At 47.7% G+C, this 8,705-nt stretch overlaps 1 pseudogene; it reads right to left on the bottom strand.

Moving 5' to 3' along the window:
* Positions 1–4,176: 4,176 nt before the first annotated feature.
* LOC102872150 lies at positions 4,177–7,466 on the bottom strand (annotated as a pseudogene).
* Positions 7,467–8,705: the final 1,239 nt, after the last annotated feature.

The raw sequence follows: 8,705 nt of genomic DNA, 5'->3' as shown, positions 1-8,705 counted from the left end.
AAAGCTGAGCATAGAAATTCTATATGACACAGCTCTTCCATTGCTTGGAATATACCCTGAGAAAATGAAAACTGAGGCACAAAGGAAGACTTATACACCAGTGTTCATAGCTGCATTATTCACCATCGCAAGAACATGAAAATGGACCAGATGTCCAACCACAAACAAATGGATTGAGAAATTATGGTACATTCATACAATGGAATACTACACAGCATGCAGAAGCAATGATTTTGTAAATTACTACCTAACCTGGTAGAGGCATTATGTCTTGTGAACTAACTCAGTCCTATAAGGACAAATAGTGTATTAACCCATTAATTGTAGAATGAATATGAGGATCCCAATTGGGGGGATGGTGAAAGCAGAGGGATGAAGATGGGTGAGATGGGGGCGTTAGTCATAGGGTCGCACAATTTGCTGGGGGGAGGTGTGAAGGAAATGGGAAAGATCAGGTGTCAAAAAAATGTATTCGAACTTTGTAAATAAACCAGTATAAAAAACCAAAACAAACAAAAAACCCCACACACACCTTATTCCTAGACTATGAAGATGTTGTCCGAACAGAGCAGGGGAGCATCGTATGGTTTTAAATCAGGAAAGATGGGCACCAGGTTTGAATCCTTTCTCCATACCTATTTGAGCTGTACACTGAGCAAACCATTCAAGCTGTGTGTATTTTATGAAGAAGAATGTGGGATCAGAATTGGAGGAAGACTCCCCAACAATACGTCTTATTCAGATGATCCAACCTTGGTTGGGAAGGTGGTGAGTCAGGGAAAGAGAGGAAGACTCTCAACCAGATTGATTGACGCAGTGACTGCAGCAACTGGCTCAGGTGTGTCAGAGATGGTGAGGACGCCACAGTATAGAACAGGGTTTAGGTCTGTTGTTCATAGAGTTACTATGAGTCATACTCAACTTGATGGTACCTATCAACAACAATAATAATGTGTGTGTGTGTGTGTGTGTTCCTTTTCAAGTGTTGGATGTGACATATGCAATTATGATGAGGAAGGAGTCACTAGAAATACTGCCTTCATAAGTGTATGAACTTGATGGATATACATAGCAAGGTTCTGGGAAAGCTTTGAATCCAGGAAATTCCAACTTATCTAACTATAGATCCCCCTGGAAAAAGGTGTTCAAGGGCAAAGGGATGATAAGTTGAAGATGCAAATTCCAGTCATGTTGACCAGCTCACTTTTCCTGGGTTCTGGTCCCCTATCCTAGAGTAGTTGGTAGGCCTGTGAACTAGGCATTCTCATGACGCTCTGTTGTGAGTAGAAGAATGCCTTTTCAAAAAGTAAGGGAATTCATTCAAGCCAAAGGCCAATGGACTGTGCAAACGTGACCAGAAGAACTGAATGGTACCCAGCTACCACTACTGACTACTCTGAAAGGAGGCAGAGTAGAAGATTTTGGAAAGAGTGGGGAATATGTAAAATAAAACCCGGATCATGACGAAGACCAGGCTTACTGCCCAGGAGAAATCCCTGAGATTATGGACCTTTGTCACCCTTCTAACCTAAAACCCTCATGGCTCAACTTTTAGCCAAACAGTAGGCTGGCCTAGAAGGTAAACGTTCCATTTCTTAAGCTCAAGGAATAGAAGAACAAATTCAAGCCTAGAGCTACAATACATAAGGAAGCTTTGGGCAGAATATTAAATGATCCAGGAAGTATTAAAAGAAGATGGAAAGAGTATACACAGTCATTGTACCAAAAGGAATTGGTGGATACAGAAGGATTTAATGAAACAATGTATGAGCAAGAGCCTTTAGTGATGAAGGAGGTATTCAAGCTGCTCTGAAGGAATTGGCAAAATCAAGGCCCCAGGAATTGATGTTATACCAATTGATATATTTTAACAAATAGGTGCTGCCCTAGATGTGCTCACCAGGTTGTGCTAAGAAATCTGGAGGACAATCACCTGGCCAACTGACTGGAAGAGATCGATATTTGTTTTCATTCCAAAGAAAAGTTATCATACAGAGTGTGGAAATTAGCCAACAATATCATTAACATCACATGCAAGCAAGATTCTGCTGAAGATTATCCAAAAATGACTAGAACAGCACATCAGCAAAGAAAGGCCAGAAGTGCAGCCTGGGTTTAGAAGAGGTCGTGGTACTAGGGATATTACTAATGCTAATACTAATACTAATGTTAGATGGATCTTGGCTAAAAGCAGGGAATACCAGAGGAATGTTTCATTGACTGTGTTTCATTGATTGTGCAAAGGCATTTGATTGTGTGGACTACAACAAACTGTGGCTGACTCTGAGAAGAATGAGAATCCCAGAACACTTGATTGTGCTTATGTGAAACGTGTACTTGGACCAGGAAAATAGTCGTCAGAACAGAGCAAGGGAACACTGCATGGTTCAAAACTGGGAAGGGTGTTTGCCACAATGAGTCCATACCTTTTCAATCTATATGCAGAACAGATTTTCTGGGAGGTTGGGCTCTATGAGGAGAAATGTGGCATCAGGATTGGAGGAAGACTCATAAACAACCTGCATTGTGCAGATAACACAACACTGCTTGCTGAAACTGAGGAGGACCTGGAGTGTTTGGTGCAGAAGGTCAAGGACTGCAGCCTTCAATATGGATTGAAGCTCAATATCAAGAAAACAAAGATTCTCACCACTGGGACAATGGGCAGCATCGTGATGGATGGTGAAGAGATTGAGATTGTTCACGGCTTTTGTTTGCTTGGCTCCACAATCAGCACTCTAGACCCGAGAGGCTGGGCTCTATGAGGAGAAGTGTGGCGTGAGGATTGGTGGAATATCTATTAACAATCTGTGTTATGCAGATGACACAACCCTGCTTGCTGAAACTGAGGAGGACCTGAAATGCTTGCTGCAGAGGGTCAAGGACTGCAGCCTCCAGTACGGATGGAGGCTCAATGTCAAGAAGACAAAGATTCTCACCACTGGACCAACTGGCAGCATCAGGATGGATGGTGAAGAGATTGAGATTGTTCACAGCTTTAGTCTGCTTGGCTCCACAGTCAACATCCTTGGCACCAGTAGCCAGGAAATAAAAAAACGTATTGCCATGGGAAAGTCTGCTGTTAGGGACCTCTGCAGGGTACTAAAGAGCAATGGTGTCACTCTGGAGATTAAGGTGCGTCTGATACAGGGCATGTCTTTGCTATCACTTGTTACACATCAGAGAGTTGGACAATGACTAAGGAGGATAGAAGGAGAATTAATGCCTTTGAGCTGTGGTGCTGGAGAAGAGTATTGAATGTTCCATGGACTGCCAAGAAAACAAGCAGATTCATCCTGGAGAGGGTTAAACCTGGCGGCTCCTTGGAGGCAAGGATTCTGAGGCTTCGTCTGACATACTGTGGACATGTTGTAAGGAGGGAGAGGTCCTTGGAGAGGGACATCATGCTTGGGAGGGTGGAGGGAAGGTGCAGAAGGGGAAGACCATCTATGAGGTGGATTGATTCCGTGACTGGGGTAATCGGGATGGGTGTGTCAGAGGCAGTGAGATTGGCATAGGATAGAGCAGGGTTTATGGCTATTGTACATAGGGTCGCTGTGAGTTGCAAGTGACTTGACGGCACATAACAACAACAACAACATTATGTTGGGAAAGTCTGCTGTCAGAGATCTCTTCAAAGAACCGAAGAGCAATGATGTCAGTCTGGAGACCAAGGTGTGCCTGATCCAGGCCATGGTCTTTGCAATCACTTGCTATGTATCAGAGAGCTGGACAATGACTAGGGATGATAGGAGAATTGATGCCTTTGAGCTGTAGTGTTAGAGAAGAGTATTGAATATACCATGGACTGCTAAGAGAATGAACAGGTTTGTCCTGGAGAGGGTTAATCCAGGCTGTTCTTTGGAGGCAAGGATTCTGAAGCTTTGTCTGACATCCTTGGGACATGTTGCAAGGAGGGACCAATCCTTGGAGAGGGATGTCATGCTTGGGAGGATGGAGGGACAGTGCAGGAGAGGAAGACCCTCGATGAAATGGATTGATTCAGTGACTGGGGTAATGAGGGGAGGTGTGTCCGAGACAGTGTGATTGGCACAGGACAGAGTAGGGTTTAGGGTTGTTGTACATAGGGTTGCTATGAGTCACAGTTGACTCAATGGCATATAACAAATACAACAACAGCAGCAACATAAGGTAAATAGTTACACAGGGAGGTGCTTACTCTTTAGAATAACCAGTCTTGGGAAGGCCAAAGAGCAGCATTTTCTTAACCATAAAGCCCTGAAGACAGGAGGGGGTAGGGAATCATTCACAGAAATGAGAATTACAAGGAAGCAGTGAGAAAAGTGTGGCTATTGTAACTGAAAATGAGTATGAATGAATGAGTCCATAGAAAATGTAACCTTTCATTCAAATCACAATAAAAAAAAAGTAATGGAATTAATTGTACCTTTTCCACATAAGATGGAGAGCTCTCAAGACCAGAAACCACATTTCATTCATCTTGAGTATCTAGTCACTGCTCATGGTCAAGGTTCATTGAATCTATTTAGTAGAATTACCACAAGTATAAAACCCAATGGAAAATGTACCTAAGAGGGGTTTGTTAAGTATAGACAGGTACACACGCAGTGGTATCCTGCGTAGTTACTTTAATCTTTTCATTTATCCTACAAATCTCTTCAAGGAGGGCAGAGACTACAAATTCTCAAAGTGGTCAACATAGAAGACCCTGGACAGAGAGGGGGGAATGGAGAACAACTCAGAAACATGAAAAGTGTCTGAAGCAGAGTCCTAGCTGTGGTCTCTGATTGGAGGGGAGGTAAGAGTCCAGACTAGAAGCCAAACATGATGAGAACTTCTGCTGTGGGTGAGCAGAATCTCCGCAGGGAGAGGAACTTCTCCAGGAAGCTGGAGAAAGCTGGTCTGGCCCGGCAGGGCTTGGCTGGGGAGGTGCAGTGCCAGGCACCCACAGACCAGTGGGGCTCCATGCCGGACTTGGATTCTCCCGGGAGGAGCCACCAGCCTGTACTTGTTCATATCCACTGAGTGGTCCTCACGTTTGACAGTTGCAGAAAATGGGTCATCTGGGTTGTCGTCAAGTAAGTGGGCCCAGGGGACACGCTGGATGGGTACAGCTGTTACTGTTTCTATCCACAGGTCTGTAAAGACTCTCATTGAGAAACTAGAATCTACATACTGAGATCGCATGAATCTGTTAAAGCAGGGCTTTTTCAGAAAATGCAGTATAGAGAACCTACAGTCCTGAGAAGTTGGGGTTCCAGCTGCAGTTAGGGAAGGAAAAGCGGGAGATCTGGGACTTTGATCTAAAGGGAACAAGAATTATTTCATGAAACGTGTATTTATACATGTACAGAGACAGAGCGGGATTGGCATCCACTTCCTAAACAACACGCCTCCAGAAACTCTATGCACTTTGATAAATGTTGATAGTTGTAGAGGGGCTTCAGGTCTTTTGTTCATAGGGTCGCTATGAGTCGTGCTTGACTTGAAGGCAATCACCAGCAACACTAGAGAGAGAGACACAGAGACAATGATGGAGTAAAGGAAATACTAGACTTTCTATAATCTCCACCCTCCAGTCAGATGAAAGTCTCAAATCATATAAGGGAGAAGCTTTATTTTATCATTGGAAAAGTTGCTATGACGTTTTTCTCCTAGTGATCCAGTTAATTCCTGGAAGAAGATTTTTTACAATTTCTTTATGGCAGTGGGAGACTTTTCTGCTTTGCTCCAGTTCCGTTTTCTCTGGGTTTGTCTCATACTGGAAGATGTTCATTCTTCCTTTCACAAGGTCCTCCTTCTGGTCAACCTGTCACTCAGGGGTCACCTCAGGGGGAGGCTGGTCTCGGTGGTCCCTGCTCTCTGCTCCCCTGATCATGGGCTGGTTCTCTGCCCTTGCTCCTCAGGCTCAGAGCGTCGTGCAGACAAGGTCACTTGGAGTCACCTTGTTGTGCTGCACAGGGACCCGGGCGGTGCTGGGGATGAGTGTATGAATCAGAGAAGCAGCTATTCCACTCCAAGGAGCAACCAAAACTTCAGAAGCTGAGTTCAAGTTCTGCCACTTGACCTCATGGAGCTCAAGGCCTCTCTGTGTGTCAACTCACCAATGGGCTGACACAAAGTGGAGGTGCACCCTGTGAAGACACATCATGTCCACCACTCAAACACATCACACACCAAAGCATACATTTCACACACAAACACACCACACACAAAACTTACACATCATGCACAAAAACGACACGCACATCAAACCACACATCGAACCATGCACTCCACACACATACACTCTTGCTGGGACAGGACAGTGTCTCATCAGGAGACCTTGCCTGCTGCTTCTCCTTGAACAGGAAGCCATGTCCATCCCTTTGCTGAAAACCACTCCCAATGACAGGCTCGGGCTCCTCAGTCCTTCCAGGAGTCGGTGGGTGAGGAGCACCTCCTTGTCGGCCGGAGGGCCACCAGGCTGCATGGAGACCCCCTGCAATGAGCTCTCAGGCACAGAAGGGAGCCCCTGAGAGTGGGCAGTGGTCATCCCCTTCTCCTGGGGTTTGGCGTCCCCCTGAACCTTGTGAAGGCCCCTGCACCTCTGCAGCTGCCCCCGCAGCACGACCTTGACAGTCTCATTGCGGAAGGTGAGGATGGAGGGGTTGAGGAAAGGGGTGAGGACAGAGGTCACCAAGGCCCCCATCTTGTTGATGTCCACAGAGTGGGCCTGGCCCGGCTGCACGTACAGGAAGACGGTGCTGCTGTAGCCGATGAAGACCAGGGTGAGGTGGAACCCGCACGTGGAGAAGGCCTTCTGGCGGCTGCTGGCGGAGGGCATCCGTACACGTGCTCACGATATAGCCATGGGAGAGGAGGTTCACCAAGAAGGAGCTGAGCACGGAGGCCAGGGACATCAAGAGGTCCCAGAACTCCAGGAGGCTGGTGTCCGAGCAGGCCAGCTGCAGCAGGGGGGCGTTGTCACAGAAGAAGTGGTTGATGATGTTGCCACGGCAGTAACTGAGATGAGCCCGGGACAGGACAGTAGGCACCATGGCCAGGAAGGGGGCTGCCAGCCAGATACAGACTGCCCAATGCATCAGCGTGCCATACCACAGCGGATGGCAGATGGCCACAAAGCGGTCCAGGGCCATGTCAGCCAGAACAAGGGAGGAGGTGGAGCCCAGGGAGAAACAGAAGTAGAACTGGACCATGCAGCCTGAGAAGGAGATGACCTTTTGGGAGAGCAGCAGGTTGGAGAGTGTCCTGGGCACCGCCGTCATGGTGACCAGGATCTCCAGCAGAGAGAAGTTTCCCAGGAAGAAGTCCATGGGTGTGTGGAGGTGAACGTCGGCCACGATCATGATGATGATGATGGTGTTACCTACGAAGGCCAGGAGATAGAGCACAAGAAAGGGCCCAAATAGCAGGGTTTGCAGCTCACCGAACGAGGAGAAGCCCACGGGGATGAACTCAGACGGATGGCTCTGATTCGCCATGACCCAGGGCCAGTGCTGCTTGGAAAGCACACCAGAGACAGAGACGGGGTCAGGAACGGATGGCCGCTGACCATGGAGCAGGGGTACATGGGAAGGAAGCTGTGGTCGGGGATGGAGGACCACGGATCATGGAACAAACACACAGGGACATGGAGTGAGAAGGACAACAAAGCAGCTACCCACAGGGAAGAAGAGAGGAGCAGGGGAGGAGGGATAGGAAGGCCCGGGTCGATAAAGCCTGCACAGACAGAGAGAACCAGGGGGACCAGGGATGGGCGAGGTGAAGCTGCACAGACATGGAAAAGAATCAGGGACCAGGGACGGGTGAGTGAGAGACAAGGAGGGGCAGGCAGTCAGGGGTAGAAGGAGACCTCCAAGTGTAGGCAGTGTTGGGGCCCACAGGCTGTATCCAGGCCTGTCCTATTAGGGTCCCCACAGGCCTTTCTGGCTGTCTCACTATGCTTGACCCTCACTCACTTTTCGGTCCTGCTGACATCATGAAATGGGTGGAAAGTCTGAATGTGGGTAATGAGTGAGCTTCCTTTAGGAGACCTTCTCAAAGCCCCAGAACAGAAAGGACCCTGGAGGGTATGGAGGCCAGGCTGCTGCTTGGCCAGAAAGCTGAGATCAACGAGGGTGGGCAGCCTTTCATCCCTGCCTCTCTGTGGTCTGGTCACACACATGCACCCACTCACCCACCTCCCCTATCAAGGTTTAAAGGAAGAGTGAGGGCCGCCTGCCTCTGGTTGGATCCTGCCTCCAGCACTTGCTGGCTCCAGGCCATCACACATGACTTCTATCATGCCCTGCACCTCAGTTTACTCAGCTGTAAAATGAAAAGATCAGCTCCTGAAGCTGTGATGCAGATTAGATAAGTAAACTCCTTAGTGCACTCAAGTGTCGAGCAAGCAGGCGTGGTCACTGCCAAGGGCACTCAGATCATCTAGGCCCATCACCTTTCTCCGACTTCAGGGCCAGCACCTATCTGAAGGGGTGTGTGGAGGTGAGGAGCACCACAGCTTCATTCTGCTCCTAGAGGCAGTGAGGTTGGCTCATGACGGAGCAAAGTTCAGAGCCATTGTTCATAGGATCTCTGAGACAGGTTGTCGACTTGATGGCACATAGCAGCAATAGAGTGTTTCAAACACCAGAGAAAAGATTTACAACCAATCAGGAGAGAAGCATTATCTACCTAACTATCCTATCTATCTACCTATCATCTATCTGTCTGTCTATTCT

This window comes from Elephantulus edwardii, unplaced genomic scaffold (assembly GCF_000299155.1).
Source record: "Elephantulus edwardii isolate Elephantulus edwardi_28Jun2011 unplaced genomic scaffold, EleEdw1.0 scaffold00055, whole genome shotgun sequence".
In the NCBI taxonomy this organism is placed as follows: Eukaryota; Metazoa; Chordata; class Mammalia; order Macroscelidea; family Macroscelididae; genus Elephantulus; species Elephantulus edwardii.
This window is presented reverse-complemented; position numbering and strand designations above follow the sequence as displayed.